Source organism: Mobula birostris, chromosome 19 (genome assembly GCF_030028105.1).
Source record: "Mobula birostris isolate sMobBir1 chromosome 19, sMobBir1.hap1, whole genome shotgun sequence".
Lineage (NCBI taxonomy): Eukaryota > Metazoa > Chordata > Chondrichthyes > Myliobatiformes > Myliobatidae > Mobula > Mobula birostris.
The window spans coordinates 58,858,315-58,878,601 of NC_092388.1; the positions used below are offsets into that span (position 1 = coordinate 58,858,315).

General features: G+C 40.2%; 1 protein-coding gene across 2 annotated transcripts in view; it reads right to left on the reverse strand.

The window, feature by feature from the left end:
• fars2 (phenylalanyl-tRNA synthetase 2, mitochondrial) overlaps positions 1–20,287 on the reverse strand; it is a 425,604-nt gene that overhangs the window by 41,986 nt on the left and 363,331 nt on the right. The window lies entirely within an intron of this gene.

Genomic DNA, 20,287 nt, shown 5'->3' on the forward strand with positions numbered 1-20,287 from the left:
TTAGATACCAACCACTCAAAATCTGACTTTCTTGTGACCCACCACATGCACTTCAGACCTTCTCGTGGCATTAGGTTCCGCTTAACATCAATTCCACCTGTATTGCCAAACCGATATACAATGTAAGTGATTGAGCATTCTCAGTGGAAGTCAATGCAAATTGTGCAAATCCTCCAGCGTGTTGTGAGTGTTGCAAATTGTGATAGATCATTGCTTTTCTCATCATTTTGAGGGATGCTTCCATCAGACACTTACTTCCAAGAGGACCACAACTTGTCATAGGGTTTGGAACTTGTGTGCTTCAATGACCTGGAGAGCTATGTTGACTGGAGTCAAAGGTATATATATGCTTTGGCTCTTAATAGGTCCACCCATGCCAAAAAAGGGTCAAAGGGTAGAGGCCAGATTAAGAGTGGTCCACTGGTCCTGCAGATTTGAGGTTCAGCTCAGGGCTAACAACCCTGACTGGTAAAACAAAACTGTTAAGGAAATAGCAATGAAGAATCCTTCTCCATCTGAGTGCAATGGTATTCCTGAGTCTCTACCTGGAACTTGCATGACTGACAGATGTGAAAACCCAGCTACTGACACGATGAAGGGAGCCCTGAACACCACCAGAGATGGAGGACCTTCATTGCTGCCCTAAACTTCAACAGCATAACAGGCAGTAGAGAATCCATCAGACAGTTAACTTTAGAAGTGAGTGCGGGTTTCTCTAACACCTTCAAAAATCCAGAAAGTTTGCTACAGTTGACACAAAGTGCTCTCTCTTGTATTTAGCTCCCGAGATCTCATTAGATGACTGCTTCAGTAGTGTCACTGTTGAACTCCACTGATTACAGACCTATAATTAAAATAACACCTTTCCATCATGATCTTTTGTCTTCTATGGTCAAGTTAATTATGGATTTAGTTTATCAAATCTCTGTAGATCCCATGTGCCTTAATCTTCAGGGTCAGCCTACCATGAGGGACCTTGTTGAATGCTTTATTAAAGTCTACGCAGACCAGCATCCACTAGCCTCATCAATTATCTCTGTCACCTCAATCAAGTTTATAAGATATGGCCTGCACCACACATAGGGACGATCCCCAATCAGGCCATTATCTTACAAATGTGAGTAAATCCTACTTTTAAGAATCTTTTAAAATAATTTCTCTACCGCTCATGTGAGGCGCACTACCCATATTTTTTGGGATTATCCCTGTGGCTAAAAAAAATTCAAAGATTTCTGTCAAAGTCCAGCAAACTCATTTCATCAGACCCAAAGAAATTATCAGTCATAATGTTCCACAAAAGAATAAACACAATCCTACTTCTTGAAACCCAACATTTCCTTGAATATCAACATCCCCTCCTTATTTCTCAATCCCTCATGAACTTCCCCACAGTGAATGCTGATGCAAAGTACTCAGTTAGTATTTCAGCTACTTCCTCTGCTTCCTTTATCCTTGTCCTACCCTTTCTCTCTTCTTTTAGTTCTTAGCATATGTACAAAGTGCTTGGGGATTTGTCTTAATCCTATTTACCAAGGGCACCAGCCCCTTTTAGCCCTGCTGATACGCTGTTCTTCCCTGTTTCCTTATATTTCTTAAGGGCTCTGTCTGACTTCAGCTTCCTACATTTTACATTTGTTTACTTTTTTTTCTTTTCGACAAATTTACAACATCTTTCATCATCCAAGATTCCTGAACTTTGTCATCCTTGTCTTTCTTCCTCACATGATTATGTCAGTCATGAATTGAGAACATTGATCTTTAAATGTCTCCCATGTGTCAAATGTGGATTTGCCCAATAACAGTGCTCTTAATCTCTCTCCTCCAGTTCCTGCTCAACACTTTTATAGTTTTCTCTCAACTTAGCACTTTCCCCTGAGATCTGATCTAATTTTATCAGATGACTATCTGAAAATTTACAGAGTTATGATCACAGTTCCCAAAATGCTCTCCCACTGAAACTCTAATAACCCGGCCAAGTTCTTTGCCAAAAACAAGATCCAGTATGGCTTCTTCCTTGATTCTCCCTTTCCACTACAGCTTTTTCCTCTATTGCAACTATCGTGTTTCTGAGAGCTGGATGTACCTACTGAAGGCTAGGAGGTGGGAAACAATTAGACAACAAGAAAAAGTAGACTCGTTCAATAAAACCTTTCTATACATTTTTTACTGAGTTTAGGAAGGTAAAGTACTAGTAGTAGATGAAAACAAAAAAAAAATATCAGGAGAGAAATTTTATAGATTTGAACTGTTACAATTCTTTACTGGAGAAAATAATATAGGATTCAAGACCTCACTGTTGCCACTCCTGAAAGATAAAGCAAATTCAGAGTAGCATGTAGATCACTGTTGTATGAATTGTAAACATTTTCGCCTCTGAGTGTTTCAAACATTAAAATTTGCATTTACTTGGAGTAACTTGACTTTGTACTTGAGTAAGCTATACATCTGATGCAGGAGTTCTTGATGCCTACTTTTCACGCTAAAAGTAGAAAGAGTGTCCTATTTCTGTAGCACTGACACTTTCACCTTGAGGAGTAATAACAAATGAAAACTGGAACTTGAATGCCCAGAATATTTGCCTAAAATAAACTTAGCTTGTGCAAGACCATTGAAAACAATAACCCACCTTGCATGAATCTCTGTGCAAGAGCAATCTGTTAATTATGACAATCAATTGATGATACCACAATTTGTTGCACCAATTTCTATCAAGTCATCACAGACATTATTGATGCCATTATAACGTATAAATGCTGCGCAGCTGGATATCGCGGAGTGAGTTGGAGGCAGTCCCTTGTGGACTTTATGCACCAGTTTTAAAAAGTGAGCAGGGCTAGTAAGGACCTGCCTGCGGAGTGGGGGATTGCTTCGGTTAAGAGTAGCTAAGGTTAATTATCATGGGTTAATAACAAGAAGCAAGACGTAAGCGGTGCAGCCGTTATTAGAGTGGGCCAGTGTTAGAGTGGTCAGGCTTGAGTGAGAACAGCAACAGGCTAGAAATTAATTTTGAGAAGATAGACACACAACAGCTGCAGGCAGGATGGTAGTTCAGGCAATGGAATGCTCTTCCTGTGAGATGACAGATCTAAGGGTACCTACTGGTCTTCCAGATAACTACATCTACAGAAAATGCAGCGAACTTCAGCTCTTGACTGACAAGGTCAAGGAACTGGAGATGAAGCTGGATGCACTCAGGGCCATCCTGGAGGTGAAAAACTTCATCGATAAGTCTTTTCCTGAGGTGGTCACACCTAGAGTGCAGGCTACTGATAATAGATGGGAGAAGTAAGGGGAATTAACAGTCAGTGAAGGGTTCTTCTGTGCCCATTCCCCTCAATAACATGTAGATCTATTTGGATACTGCTGGGGGATGACCTAACAGGGCATAGCAGCAGCAGCCAGGCCAGAGGCACCGTAGCCAGCTCTGAAGCTCAGCAGGGAAGGGTAAAGTCAAGCAAAGCAGTAGTGATAGCAGACTGGATAGGGGGATGGATAGGAGATTCTGTGACCACGAAAGAGAAGCCAGGATGCTGTGCCTCTGAGGTACTACGGTCTAGGAAGTCTCAAAGAGGCTGCAGGAGATTTTCAGTAGAGAGGATGAGCAGCCAGAGGTTGTGGTTCACAATGACATAGGTAAAAAGGGGGAAGAGGTCCTGCAGAGTGACTACAGAGAGTTAGGAAAAAGGCCACAGAATTGGACTTCTAAGGTAGTAATCTCTAATTAAGTCCCAGTGCCACATGCAAGGCAGGGCAGGAATAAGATGATGGTACAAATGAATGCACGGCTGAGGAACTGGTGCAGGGAACAGGGTTTCTGGATCATTGTGATTTCGTCTGGAGATGGTATGTCCTGTACAAAAAGAACGGTTTACACCCGAACCCAAGGGGGACCAATATCCTTGCAGGCAGGTTTGCTAGAGCTGTTGGGGAGGGTTTAAACTAAGTTGGCAAGGGGATGGGAACTGGAATGATAGGGGTGAGGATGGTGCAGTTGGTATACAATTAGATACAGTGTGTAGTGAGACTGTGAGGAAGGACAGGCAAATGATAGGGCAAAATTGCGGTCAGTGAGATGAGGTGAAGTGTAACATGGGGGAAAAGTGGAAAAAGGTGATGAATACATAACAGAAGGTGTAATATTTGAATGCTTGCAGTGTATGGAATAAGGTAGATAATCTTGTAGAACGGTTAGAGATTGGCAAGTATGAAGTTGTGGGCATCACTGAGACATGGCTGAAAGAAAATCACAGTTGGGAGCTTAACATCCAAGGATACACACTGTATCAAAAAGACAGGCAGGTAGGCAGAGGAGATGAGGTCGATCTGCTGGTAAAAGATGAAATCAAATCCTTAGAAAGAGGTGACATAGGACTGGAAGATGTAGAAAGCTTGTGGGTAGAGTTAAGAAACTGCAAAGGTATAAAGACTCTCATGGGAGTTACATACAGTAGCCTGGATGTGGGATATAAATTGCAATGGGAAATTGAAAAGGCATGTAATAAGGCAACGTTATGATAGTCATGGGGGATTTCAATATGCAGGTAGATTGGGAAAATCAAGTAGGTGCTGGATCTCAAGAAATGAAATTTGTAGAATGCCTACCAGATGGCTTTTTAGACCAGGTTGTGGTTGACCCCACTAGGGAATCAGCTACTTTGGATTAGATGTTGTGTAATGAACCAGATTTGATTTACGGGTCTCTTGTAAAGGAACTCTTAGGAGGAGTGATTATTATATGATAGAATTCACCCTGCAGTTTGAAAGGAAGAAGATACAGTCAGAATTACTGAGGCATGATAGAGGAGCTGTCTAAAGTTGATCGGAAGGAGACACTAGTAGGGATGATGGCAGAAGCCAATGGCACAGTTTCTATCTGCAATTCAGAAGGTGTAGGATAGATGCATCTCAAAGTTGAAGTATTCTAAAGGGAGGATTAGGCAAACGTGGCTAATAAGTGAAGTCAAAGACAGCATAAAAACAAAAGAGAGGGTATATAATATAGCAAAACTTAGTGGGAAGTTAAGAAAAGATGAAATGTGAAGATAAGCTAGCCAAAAATATCAAAGAGAATATCAAAGTGTTTTTTTCAGATATATAAAGAGTAAAAGAGAGACGAGAATGGATATTGGACTGCTGGAAAATTACACTGGAGAGGTAGTAATGGGGAAAAAGAAATGGCGGAGGACCTTAAGTATTTTGTGTCTGTCTTCTCTGAGAGGACACTAGCAGTATGCCAAAAATTTGAGTGTCAGGGGTTAGGGGTTGTTGTAGTTGGCTTTTACTAAGAATATGCTTGGGAAGTTGAGTAGGTCAAAGTCAGCATAACTTCTTTAAAGGGGAAATCTTCCCTGACAAATCTGTTGAAATTCTTTAAGGAAATAACAGGCAGGATAGACAAATGAGAGTCGGTGAAAGTTGTTTACTTGGATTTTCAGAAGGCCTTTAACAAGGTGCTGCACACGAGGCTGTGCAACAAGCTAAGAGCCCATGGTATCACAGGAAAGATACTAGCATGGATAGAAAATTGGCTGCTTTGCAGGAGACAAAGAGTGCAAATAAAGGGGGCCTATTTCCGTTGGCTGCTGGTGAAAGTGGTGTCTTGCAGGGGTCGGTATTGGGACCACTTCTTTTCATGTAGTATGTTAATGATTTGGATTACAGGATTATTGATGGCTCTGTGGCCAGGTTTGCAGATGATACAAATCTGGAGTGTATCATCTGGTGGAGGGGAAGGTAGTGTTGATGACGCAGTGAGAGAAAATTCAAAAATCTGAGGTGTAAAGGTATTTGGGGGTCCTTGTGCAGATTCCGTAAAGGTTAATTTACAGGTTGAGTGGATGGCAAGGAAGGCAAGTGCAATGTTAGCATTCATTTTGAGAGGATTGGAATGAAAGAACAAGTATGTAATACTGAGGATTTATAAGGCATTGGTTAGACTACTCTTGGAGTATTGTACACAATCTTGTGCCCTTATCTACAAATGGATGTGTTGACATTGTAGATGTTTCAAAGGAGGTTCATCAGAATGATTCCAGGAATGAAAGTGTTAAGGTATGACTGATGGCTCTGGGCCTGTACTCACTGGAATTTAGAAGAATGAGGAGAGGGGATCAAATATTGAAAGGCTTAGACAGGGTGGATGTGGAGAGGATGTTTCCTGTAGTGGGGAGTCTAGGAGCAGAGGGCCATTTGGAATAAGATGAGAAGCAATTTATTTAGCCAGGGGATAGCGAATCTGTGGAATTCATTGCCACAGACAGCTGTGAAGGCCAAGTCATTGCATAGTTAAAGTGAAGTTGATAGGTTATTAGTTAGTCAGGGCATCAAAGTTTACAGGGAGATGGTCGTAGAATAGGGTTGAGAGATATAATAAATCTGCCATGATGGAAAAGCGGAGTAGTCTCGATGGGCCGAGAGGCCTAACTGTGCTCCTATGTCTTATGGCCTAACTCTTCATGAAATTGTTCCAAAATTAACTAAGTAGGTCAGATAAATATATGAACAGCTATAACTTCAGTCCTGTGATTTATATGCTGCAAGTATCCTGTTCTGGGTCATTTATGTTAGTCCAGCCCCCAATGTTGCAGGCTGGCTTCCTGCCTGTACTGCTGCATTGGCTGGCAGTGTCAGCAGCTTTCCTTAGTACGGTCAGGGACTGCAGCCAACACAGAGGATACAGGAGTCTCCAAGGAGAATCATGTGGTACAGCAGCTTATGATGTCATCTTAAGCCCCTTACTAAACTATTCTGAGCTGTCTATAGTTCTATAAACAGAAAGCAGAAATCAGATTCTGGAACATGTTGGCACAGTTACTGGAGAATACATTAACTATAATTCTGATTTTAACTGATCCACAATACAATGAACTTTTTAAACTTTCTAACATTTCATTATGAGCATTAAAAGGTGACTGCCAACCCTGGAGATGCAAGTTAAATGGGCCAGCTGGTTATATCTCAGTACTAACAAGTGTTATTTTGGGACCATGGTTAATGCTTCTCTTGCAATATGTCATTCCCGCAACACTTTTTGCACATTTTCTAGGCAGCTTCCAACATAACACTTAACATAACAAGGCATCTTCCTTCCAACCTCTCCCCGAAACACGGGAGTGGAACAGCCACAACACTCAGCCACTTCATTCACGTTTTAAAAAATTCAAGTTCAAGTTCAGTTTATTGTCACTCAACCATAGACAAGTGTACCGCCAATTGAAACAGCATTCCTCCAGATCGAGGTGCGCAACAGTACCTATAACACATAAAGTAATACTACTACCAGTAAATTAACAAATAATAAGGTGCACAAGATAAAGAGCATATAGTATAATGTTACTGATGCTTCATACGTGATGAGACCTGGATAGTGGTAGGGACTTCAGTAGTCTTACAGCCTGGTGGAAGAAGCTGTTTCCCGTTCTAACAATTCTAGTCCTAATGTTACGGCACATCTGGTGGTAGGGGATCAAAGAGATTGTTGGATGGATGGGAGTGATCGGTCAGAATGCTAAGGGCCCTACATATGCAGCGCTCCTGATAAATATCTCCGATGGACGGAAGAGAGAGCCCGATGATTATCACAGCAGTCCCTGCAGTCCTTTGTAGGGACTTGCAGTCAGATGCCTTGCAATTCCCATACCAGATGGCAACACAGCTGGTCAGGACGCTCTCGATGGTGCTCCTGTAAAAACTGGCTAGAATGGGGGTGGGTGGGAAGAGCCTTAATCACCTCCTCAGGGAGTGGAGACACTGCTGTGCTTTCATAAACAAAGAGGTGGTGTAGAGGGGCCGGTGACAATGTCCACTATGTGCACTCTCAGAAACTTAGTGCTCCTAACTCTCTCAACAGATGAGCCGTGTACGTGCAATGAGGAGCGGTCAGCCTGCACCTTCCTAAAGTCCATAATCATCTCTCTGGTCTTGTCCACATTGAAACTCTTGTCATTCTGCTCACACCAGTTGCTCTACCTTCTTTCGTTGTTGATGAGACTAACCACTGTTAAGCCATCAGTGAACTTGATTCAGTTTGAACTGGATTGAGCAGTGCAACCATGCTTCAGCAGCAGCTGGCTGAGCATGCAGCCCTGACAGTTGCCGGTGTTTAGTGTGATAGAGCTAGAGTCACTTCTGCCAACACAGACTGACTGCAGCTTATCTGCCAATAAGTTCAAGATCTAGTTATAGAGAGGTGTTGATACCCTATGAGGACATGAGTAATCTATGTTTAATGCATTTCATTTTTTAAAACATGCCATTGACTTCACAATGTGACCTAAAGAGCACACTGGACCAGATGTTAACGTGGGCACCATGTTGGCAGGTTTGCATGTCTGATGACACTGCTACAAAACCTAATCAAGTCTGATCACAGTCTCTTCAGGGAAGGGAAGAAAAACAGTTTTTTAAAATTCAGGTTTTATATAAAAAATGTGTTTTAAAGAAACTATTTGCAATATTCTGCTTATCATATCCTCTTGAATTGATTTAAATGTTTTTGAAGATCAGGAATGTTTAAAACCAATTTAAGAACTTTAAATGGAATCAGCTGAAAAAAGACCAAGAAGATGGTCTAGTATGGGATACATGATATGTCTGGCACCTGTCACATGTAGTGTGCGACGAACAGGCTGTAATCTGGAGCTCAATTTGACTGACAAAGTTACAAGAGAATATTGCAGCCACCAACATGAGAAGTGAGTCAGATCAAATGTGATCTGGCCTAATTTTGTTTTAATAATTTTTTTAACAAGTTAATTATGTAACAATAACAACTAGATTTTTTTTCTAAATTGTCTCTGACCTGTTGATTGAAAATCTTCTTACAGCCTTTGGCAACCAGTAAGCTGGTAGGGTGTTCTGGGACAGCTTTATGGGCATACTACCCAAAGGTGTACTCACAGTACAAATATTGCTCTACCTAAAGGAACCTAATAGTACAGTTCACTTGTTTTTTTTTGCAAGCATGAACTGTAAGTGAAGATATTCAGCGAGAGATTTGGGGCACTCAAGACAATTTAACCCACCAGGTTTTTCATGTCTTTTTATATTTTCATTTCTTTTGATGACTCATGATATATAGTTCAAAGGTAATCAGGAATGGGTAATAAATACTGTTCTTGCCAAAAATGCTCATATTCTATTCGATGAGTAAAATATAAACTAGCATCCTGTAACAAAAACAGAAAAACTGGAAATGTTTACAACTCTTGTTCCTGTGCTTTGCTGGGCCCTTGGTAGTAGAGGCACAGAAATCAAACAAGTTGAACTGGTTTTCTGAGTTCATCTGGATTAAATTCCCTATTGAAAAATACTAGTCCAAAATTCTGCAGATGATAGAACTCTAATAAAACTGGAACAACTATTTTGCTTTGGTCAAATGATAGGACATCCCCCTTTTTAAAAAATTCCCTTTCACCTTATTACTAATTCTTTTCTTCAACCCCTCCTTTGGCTGTAGCACATAATGCCAAACTTTCTCCAGTTCTGATTAATGGCCATTAACCTAAAACATGAACTCTGTTTCTTTCTCTACAGCTTCTGTCTGACTTGAGTTGCATCATTTTCTTTAATCATACTTGACAATAAAAGTTAGGATGCAGTGGGTTTGTTCTACATTGGTTGACTTGTACAATGGAATGAGAAAATGGAGGGAAACACACAGAAGAATACAGCTGGCTGGAAATCCTGTGGTGTAAGGATTTAAAACAGCAAGGCTGCTGAAAGATGAAGCATCACAGTATATATAGCAATGATATGCCAACAGTACACAGCACATCTAGTTAAGCAATTATGTTCCAAGCAAAGGAGGTGTACATCAACACATTCTCACCTTTACTAGTAATGCTCTTCTTGACAACACTGTCGACAGCAAACTTAATTGTGTCTCAACTGGTTTTAGAAGAAGGCCCTATGCTCGATCTTTCACATTCTGGTATGAGTTTTGCTTCAGTGGTTACCTAGTAACAAGAGTCTATACACACTATATATTTGCACATTACCACTCCACTCGTGATATGATAATGCTAGAATGATCACGTCTTCAAACGGGATTTCTATATATTTGATTCATTGATTGAAAATACTAGCTCCTTTGCAATTAATTCTAGGAAATGATTGATCAGTAACCATGCAGAATTCTAGCATAAAGGGAGCACAGATATCCCCTTTATCAGAAGGGGAAAGAGAGAATCATTCATAATGTCAGTTTAGTTGCGACTGAAATACTAGTATTCTCATTATCAGTAACACCGTTTCCCAAAAGCTTATTCAGAAAAAACGATGAACTATATGGCAATACTTATTCACACCCTCTCCCCCTCAGGTATCAGTCTCAATTTCAGAAAGCTTAAATATGTCAAATTTACAATTTTATGGACTAAGAACCTTACTTAGAGCAAATTGACATTGGTGTTCTTGTTTGCTAAGCATATTGTGAAATTATTTTTATGAACAATGGCACAGCTTTCATTCTTCCCCAAAAAAGAAATCTCTTAATTATATGGACAATTCACAAAAAGAATGAAGAAAAGCATGACATTAGAAATAGGTATCCGCAGCTGCTATGATACATGCTGAGAAAAGAGAAACCATTAATCTTTCATCTCCAAGGACATAGATTTATCTTTGGCTTCTGGATGCACTTTACAAAGCCAGCTACAAGAGCTTCATTATAGCAAGCAGTGACATTAAGTGAAATGTGAAGTAGCCAGTTAGATTTGCTTTCCATATATCATGATCATCAGGACTAGAGTTTGTCAACTTTAATGAGGGTCTGTCCTACTTTGTGAAATACACAAAGGCTTTTAATATTGTGAAAGCAGCCAGAGAGCAGCTTATCTCAGCCACATATTTGTACATTAGAAAGGATTTTGGTTCACATCAAATATCATAAGATCTCATAGTAAACAGTTATTAAAACACACAGCAAAGTTGCTGGTGAACACACACACTGATTTTTGTGTTTCTATAGATTTTGAGATTTTGATACTCTCCTTCCTTTCCATGGGTGTGTTTGTGGATTCTCATTAAGCAAATTTTACTTGAGTACAAGGCCCAAAGGATCTCAGCCCAAAGCATCGACTATTTATTCTCATCCATAGATGCATCCTGACCTACTGAGCTCTTAGAGCACATTGTGTGTATTGCTTATGAAATACTATGTTCCCCCCAATTGTTCCCCTTCCTGATATGTAATATGAATCAAATAAAAATAAATTGTATTGTCATGGAAGACGAAATTAATATTGACTTTTCACATAATAGGGTGGGAAGCTGATGCCACATCACACTATTTCCACTGTTGGATTTCACCCCAATCCTACATCTGTCAGCATTGGTACGGAATCTGAGCCCCCATTAGTTCCAGCCTGGTGATCAGAAGGTAAGTGGTAAATTATATTTTCAATTCTTTCTTAATGTACTTTAAGCTTATTTTATATTCATTGCATAATATTTGAATATATATTTTTAAATTATAATAATTTATATCACAGAACTTAAAAACTTGGCAGAAAAAAGCCCTTGCTTTGCTTTAGGTTATAAGCTGTTAGTACATTCCAAGACAAAGACCTCAGGGGCACATTGTCTGAGTCCTCTCATCAACAGGATTTCAATACAATTCACCAGATGCCTTCCGGTTGCAAAGGGTTCGCTGTTCTGGAACTCCACATCCGTTCCAGGTAAGTGCAGGTGGGCAGCAGGCTGGGTCCAGCACACTTTGCCACATTTTTGTCTCTTCTAGCATCTATGCATTAAAAGCAAGCTCATGTATGGTTTAGTTGGAAGTGGGATGGAGGGCAGGGGAGAAGACAAACTAGCATTCTGTCACTCCTATTGAAGTTACTTTAATGAGTAAGTGATTTGTACTTTTCTCCCTTTATCAGCGTTTCTGCAACACTATTTACCATTTATTTTTTAGCATTTGTTTCTGTTTAAATAAACTTTCATTTTAGGACCAAAACTTTAATAATTAAGCTTCATTAATTTTTAACAATTGCTTTGAATTCCAAAACAAGCACATGAATAAAAGAAACGTGGGTAATTTACAATTCATAGCACAGCACTAAGTAAATAAATTTAAATAAATAGCAGATTTCTAAGTGTAATATTGGAGTTGGGTTACATATGTTACACACAGTATTTGCTAAGTGAAGTACTCCTTGAATATAGTACAATCAATTTTGCTGAAAAATCTCTCTCTCTCTCATCAGTGGCACTAAATGCAACAGATATTGGTCCACCTCCAAAACTCATTCCATTAAAGGGATTGAAATGAATTTTGCCATCAGATGACACATGCTGCATTTGCAACTCCTTCTTGAAGAGGTATTTCTCCTTTTCTAAACAATTGTTTTTTGACAGGTTCAGAAATACTACATTTTGATGGATATCACTATAATATCACTACGGATTACAGGAGGTCTCAGCCTTGCTGCTTGCTAATTTTAGGCATGCATTTGTAACATGCATAATATTACTGCTATTTATTTTGTTAAGACCATTTAGTGGACAAAGGTAACTTAGGGAAGTATTTATATGTTTCTCAGAGGGCTACCAGGCATTAACGGCAGATATTTTTGGAGGAATTTTAAACTCAGACACTGCTGCTCTACAATTATTTTGTGCCTACGTAATGTCAACACTAATTCAGCAGGTTAAATTTTGAATGATATTCATTTCATGATGCCCCATCTTTTATAAACCAGGCTTATGCATCGTTACCACTTTTTGAAATACAATTTATCTCTGATTTTATTGTGGCACTAATGCTACATCTGAACTAATCCCATATAAATATAATATGTTCAGAGTACATTAATTATCAAATTATGTATAGATTTTATACAACCTCAAGATTTATCTCCTTACAGGCAGCCACAGAACAAGAAACCCAAAAGAACCCAAAAATAAATACAACAAATATCCAATATGCAGAGAGAGAAAAAACAAATCATGCAAACAATAAAGCAAGCAAACAGCATTCAGAACAAAAGTGAGTCCATAGACACGAAGCCCAGAGCAGGCCCACAGCCCCAGCCTCAGCACATCACACAGAGGAGCAAAATGTCACCGAGCTTGCAGAGATGAAGCCCAGAGCAACCAAAGCAGGCCAACATCCTCAGACTTAGTGCAGTGAAGATCAAAGCAAACCGCACGGAGCAGGAGCAGAACCGGCCTGACCCTCATTTCAGGCCCTGACACCCTGCCTTTTCAATTGCCCAATCACCAGGTCGTCTTTTGCTCTTGTATCAATATGCCCTGGAGCCGGTCCCTGCTGCCCATACCCACCCTTTCCACATCGGCCTGGTGTTTAGCTCAATCAGACCTTGCTCTCAGTTTAGGCAGACAGGCTCTGGAGCTACTTTGCTCCAGCTTTTCTCCGCTTCGCATAGCCTGACTCCACCTCAACCATTTCATCGAATATGCCTCAACCTCACTCCAGCTTTGCATCGCACCCACATCAAGCCTCAACCCTTGTGTCAGCCTCGCCTTCACTTGCCTCTTCATTGTTTGCGGTTATCAGTTACCATAATTTTTTATGAAAAACCATTATTAATGAAGTATTTAGTTGTATTTCTTGCTTTATGAACCACCAGTAAGTTAACACTTATTTTCAGTCACCTCATCTTAAACTGGAATGAAGCATGATACAAAGAGAACAACACCTGCATGTTACAGGCAAACACATAACTGCTTTTTGACTTTTAGATATAGACTGTGGACCTGCTAATAAGGACAATACATGAAAAGTCGCTGAATTTGTTACTTTGTAGATTCTTGTAACAAGGACCAATGTATTTGCTTTACTCATTTTGAATCTAATTTCTGCTTTAATGTTGATTTAGAAAATGGAGAGGATTTGTATTTCTAAAACATGCTTCCCAATCTTTGGACCCCCCACCTCTCACCCAAAGCAATCTACAGCCAATAAGGTGCCTTTGCTGAAATTGCTGAAATGTTAGAAAAGCAGAAAGCAGTAAGTGAAAAACAAATTCCCATAAAGCAAATAGTAAGTATAAACAGGTGTTTTGGTGATGTTATTTGAAGGTTAAATGCTGGAAGGGACACTATGGAGAATCCACCTAGTTTCTCAAAATCATGCCACCAGACTTTTCACATCGGGGGGGGGGGGGGAGACAGGAGGCTTGAAATTCCTTCCAGCAACATAAAAACAGTACTTTGCTGTTGAGAGTTGACTTAAGTGGGAAGCAAATGCTTGGAGTTAGACTTGAAACCACTGCCTTGTCCCTCAGGTGAGTCTGTAATCAACTGACCAATGGACATCTTATTTGACAAGCAAAGACAAAGGGATGCCAGTATAGTACTTGAAAAATATCTAACACTAGATAGTAAGAAACAGAAAATGTTGAAAATATTCAGCAGGTAAGAAAATTTCAGTGGAGAAAGACATCAAGGTAACATTTCAGATTGGTGGCATTCCATCAGAATTGAATGTCACCTGTGCGGGTGTGCTGCAGTCATCAGTCTAAAACATGCACTAGCCTTGAAAATACTAATATGTCAACCAGTGTGCCTGGTTTGAGATTTATTCAAGAACTTGGTTTCCCCTGAGGGGCAGCACACTTTCTGCTCAGATCCACTGACAGTTTAATCAGCACCTCTAATAGACATGACAGAGAGGCAGAAGGAACAAAAAGCCAAAGTAGTTAAATTCTGGTAATGAACAATTTTTATGTGGGAGAAGTGAGTGAGTGTTAACACACCCTGCTGAATCAAAGAAACATTGTGAAGGAGAAGCTTTGTCAGATTGCGCTTTTTGTATCTCAAAGAAAACAAAATTAGCTCATTTTGGTCCTTTAGACCTTTATTTTCAACTTAAACTGCCACGAGCATGATAGCATAGATGTGGGTCTTTCACTTGTAATGCAATGTCTGAAATTAGTTAGCTGGTGATAGGCAGCCTGCTTTATTCAATGAGAATTTGTAGTTAGGTGAGCTGCCCAAAAGTTCTGGCTGTATATATGAAGTATATTTCAGTTTTTTTTTAAAAGGCTGCTACATAAAATGTAGCTTATTGCTATTTGCTCTTCATTCTTCTCCTTCCTGTCAGGGATTGGTTGGCTGATCCAGTGATCTATTCCTTCATTAGCATGCATGTTAAGTGAAACTTGCTATTTGATTCAGCAAACAATGTATAGCAATCTGTGTTGCAGAATCATAACTTGAGAAACTGATCTAAATCCCCAATAAAGCCATGTATAGATTTCAATCCTTAATAACTCCAAACAGTTTCACAAAGTACTCCAGGGTCCCAACTATATTGCTAATTGAAGAGGAGCTAACTGGTGCTGAGGTTGGCCTTATGCTTTGGGTAAGAAGCGAGCCAGAAGAGTGATGGAGGCCTTTGCTGTAATGATCAGAGTATTGGATTGATTAGGATAATGGACAGTCATAAGAAGTGACCTTGGAAATCAAAACTTTTATCGAGCATTTGAGTGGATTGGAGGTGTGTAGGTGTCTGGGGAGGGATGACAGCCATAGAACAAAAGCATGAAAGATAGGGCCTTGCTGTATTGCAGTCACAGTCCAGCACTACTATGTGAAGGTCACACACAAAAGTTAGTCCGTATTCCCTGCAACATTCCTGGCAGAACAGCAACATCTACTGTGTGCATTATATAGACATTACATAAGGTCACAAGGGTGAATCACTCTAGGAAAGATCCAGTCAAATTTCCAGCATGGTGTAAAAGCACCTAGAAGAGCTATTTTGCTCCAGGAAATATATCCATTTTCAATTGCATAACACTGACATTTTTAACAATTGAATTTTCAGGCAGAAGTTCTGTAACTAATTTTATTTCGTACTCCCACAGCCTCAGATTTAAAGGCTTCCTAATATTATATGAATCATAAGCTGAATTCAATATATCAAACACCTTGACATACTGATGTTCAGATCAGACTTCTGTCCTTAATTCGAAATAATATTCAATTTTGATTTCTACCTTAATTAAACATGTCACTGTAATGTTGTTCCACTTGGCTGCCCATACCAACTTTGGCCCTCAATGTCTTCACCTGCACTTCATTCCAAATGATACAAGGGTTTGCAGAATCTATGAAATTTCAAACAATGCAACTTGAACTACAAGTATAAGAGGCTTTTAGGAGGTAAGATTAGTAAGTCTATAGATAACATGAAAATTGTTGGTGTTGTTGATCGTAATGATGGTAGTCTTCAGCTACTAATATCAGTGAGTTGGTACAATGGGGAGAAAACTGATAGATGAAGATTAATCTTGAAAAATGTAGAATGATGCATTTGGTCCAATAAGGGCATTGTAAATTCACAATGTATGGAAGGATTTTAGGAAGTACTGGGGAACAGAGGAACCTTGGAAATGATCTCTGAAGATTTTTTAGAAATACCGCAAGGTAACAGCCCCTTCCAGCCCAACAAGCTCGTGCTACCCAACTACCCTACCCTACCCACCTATACGTCTTTGGAATGTGAGAGGAAACTAGAGCTCCCAGAGAAAACTTATGCAGGAAGAACATACAAACTCCTCACAGACGGCAGTGGAATTTAACCCAGGTACAGTATCTGGTGCTGTAATAGCATTACAGTACTGTTCCACTACTGTGCTGTCCCCAAGATGACTACAAAGTAGATAAATTGGCTAGATGGCATACAGCATACCTGACTTCATTGACCAGGGAGTTGTATAAACTTGTAGGAGGTTATGCATACAATATTAGTTAGGCCCTATGTAGAGTACCATGCGCAGTTCTGATAACTACACTATAGGAAGGGCATGTTTGAACAGGAGGGGGTGCATGATTTTGCCCATGAGGGACCATTTCAGTTATGATATTCCAGAGAAGCTGGGTTTGTTTTCCTTGGAGCAGGGAAGGATGAAGAGGAATATAAAACCATATGAAGCATTGATGGGGTAGTTAATGATAAACTTTCTCCTCAGCAAAGGTGCCTATAACCAAAGGACACAGTTTAGAGGGGATCTGAGGAGAGCTGAGGAACTCTGGAATGCACTATGTAGGTGGCTACAGAATAAGCGTTAGAAAACAAGATTCCTGTAGGTAGGTACTTGATGACTAGCACCGATACAGTGAGCTAAAGGGCTTCTTTCAATACTGGATCACTCAATGAATACTCACCATTTGTGACACTGGGGCATTAATTTTCAGGGCTAACCACTTTAAGTGGAATGAAATGCCTACTGGGATTTGCAAATTTCTCATATTCAATAAGGAGGGAACAAAGTGATAAAAATTAACAATTATGTCCTAAATGGACCATAAGACCATAGGACATAGGAGCAGAATTAGGCCATTTGGCCCATTGTATCTGCTCCGCCATTCACTCATGGCTGATCCTATCTTTTTCTCCTTCTCAACACCCAGTTCCTGGCCTTCTCCCCGTAACCTTTGATGCCATGTCCAATCAAGAACCTATCGATCTCTGCCTTAAATACACCCAATGACCTGGCCTCCACAGCTGCACATGGCAACAAATTCTACAAATTCACCACCCTTTGGCTAAAGAGATTTCTCCGCATCTGTTTTGAAAGGGCGCCCCTCTATCCTGAGGATGTACCTTCTTGTCCTAGACTCTCCCACCATGGGAAACATCCTTTCTACATCTACTCTGTCTGGGCCTTTCAACATTCGAAAGGTTTCAATGAGATTCCCCTCCCCCCCCAGTCTTCTGAATTCCAGTGAGTACAGACCCACAGCCATCAAATGTTCCTTGTATGATAACCCTTTCATTCCTGGAATGATCCTTATGAACCTCCCCTGGATGCTGTCCAATGCCAGCACATCTTTACTAAGGGGCCCAAAACTGTTCACAATACTCAAGGTGAGGCCTCACCAGTGCCTTACAAAGCCTCAGCATTACATCCTTGCTCTTGTATTTTAGACTTCTTGAAATGAATGCTAACATGGCATTTGCCTTCTTCACCACCGATTCCACCTGCAAGTTAACCTTCAGGGTATTCTGCATAAGGACTTCCAAGTCCCTCTGCATCTCAGATTCTTGGATTTTCTCCCCATTTAGAAAATAGTCTACACATTTATTTCTACTACCAAAGTGCGCGACCATGTATTTTCCAACACTGTATTTCATTTGCCATTTTCTTGCCTATTCTCCTAATCTGTCTCAGTTCTTCTGCATCCTACCTGTTTCCTCAAAACTACCTGCTCCTCCACCAATCTTCGTATCATCTGCAAACCTGGCAACAAGGCCATCTATTCCATCATCTAAATCATTTATATACAGCATAAAAAGAAGTGGTCCCAACACCGATCCCTGCAGAACACCACTCGACACTGGCAACCAACCAGAAAAGAATCCTTTTATTCCCACTCACAGCCTCTTACCAATCAGCCAATGCTCTAACCATGTCAGTAACTTTCCTGTAATACTTAACTTGGCAAGCAGCCTCATGTGTGGCACTTTGTCAGAAGCCTTCTGAAAGTCCAAATATACACCATCCACTGCATCCCCTTTATCTATCCTACTTGTAATCTCCTCAAAGAATTCCAACAGGTTTATCAGGCAGGATTTTCCCTGACGGAAACCCATCACCTCATCCTTAACAATTGACTCCAACATCTTCCCAACTACTGAGGTCAGGCTAAATGGTCTATAAGTTCCTTCCTGCTGCCTTCCTCCTTTCTTAAAGAGTGGAGTGACATTTGCAATTTTCCAGTCCTCTGGCACCATGCCAGTGTCCAATGATTTTTGAAAGATCATTTCTAATGCCACCACAATCTCTAACGCTACCTCTTTCAGAACCCTAGGGTGCAGTTCATCTGGTCCGGGTGACTTATGTACCTCTAGGTCTTTCAGCTTTTTGAGCACCTTCTCTTTTGTAATAGTAACTGCATCCACTTCTCTTCCTTCACACACTACAACATCAGGCATACTGCTAGTGTCTTCCACAGTGAAGATTGATGCAAAATACTCATTTAGTTCATCAGCCATCTCCTTGCCTCCATTGTTATTTCTCCTGCCTCATTTTCTATTGGTCCTATATCCACTCTCGTTTCTCTTTTATTTTCAAGATACTTGAAAAAACCTTTACTACCCACTTTGATATTATCTGCTAGCTTGCTTTCATATTTCATCTTTTCCCTTCTAATGACTTTTTTAGTTGCTCTCTGTAGGTTTTTAAAAACTTCCCAATCCTCTATCTTTCCACTAATTTTTGCTTTGTTGTATGCCCTTTCTTTTGCTTTTACAATAGCTTTGACCCTTAGTCAGCCATGGTTGTACTATTTTACTATTTGAGTATTTCTTCATTTTTGGAATACACATGTCCTGCACCTTCCTCATTTTTCCCAGAAACACATGCCATTGCTGCTCTGCTGACATCCCTGTCAGCTGCTCCTTCCAATTTACTTTGGCCAGCTCCTCTCTCTCACTGTAATTTCCCTACAATCTGTCATGAATAGATATAAAGATTGGCAAGATCCCTGGAAAACATTGATGAAGTCTGGAATAAAGGCAATAGAAACCTAGAAGAGTCTAGAAGATAGTCAGATACCTAGTGTAGGATATAAAAGTAAATGACAAGTGTAATGTCCTGGTTCATATTTTTACTGTAATTTAGCAGTTCTGTAAGAGCAGTCTGCTGTGCTGTCAGCCTGTTTGGGTTATTGTCGAAAGTGAGGTAAGATGAGGAATGTGTGTCATCCAATTAGGATGGCGGAACTGAGGGGAGGTTTCTCTGGTGAGGGACACTAAGGTTGGGCTTGGGGCTTTTGTTCGGAGGGAGATGAACAGAGAAGACGCTGGAGAGAAGAGGTTGTAGGATTTGACCCAAAGTGGGACAGTGATTCGATGAAGCCAGAGGCTGAGATTGATGGAGGATCGGTGAATATGGTGAAACATTGAGCTCCAACTTGTGCACATTTGACTGTTTAATTAAACTGGACCCTTTTCTTTTTGTTTTTCTTTACTAACCCTTTAGTTAAGCTAAGATTCATAAATATAATTTCTTCAATCCTATGCAGTGTATTAGCGGTCATTCCATGGCACTAATTTGTAACAGGGTAGCAGATTACACAGCATCCACACAAACCGGGGTTTGGGGTGGGAGAGCCGTCTTGGTCCCAGGGGTTTGGCAGGACCAGAAACCAGGGGGTTTCATAAGGATGACAGCTAGTGCAAAGAAGAAAAACATTGATCCCTAATTGTTTTGAATTAGCTGTTTGCTACTTCCAGTCAAATGTAAGTTCACCACCTATCACATTTTATTTATTTATTTTCAACCGAGGAACCTAACAACCGGAACGTCTT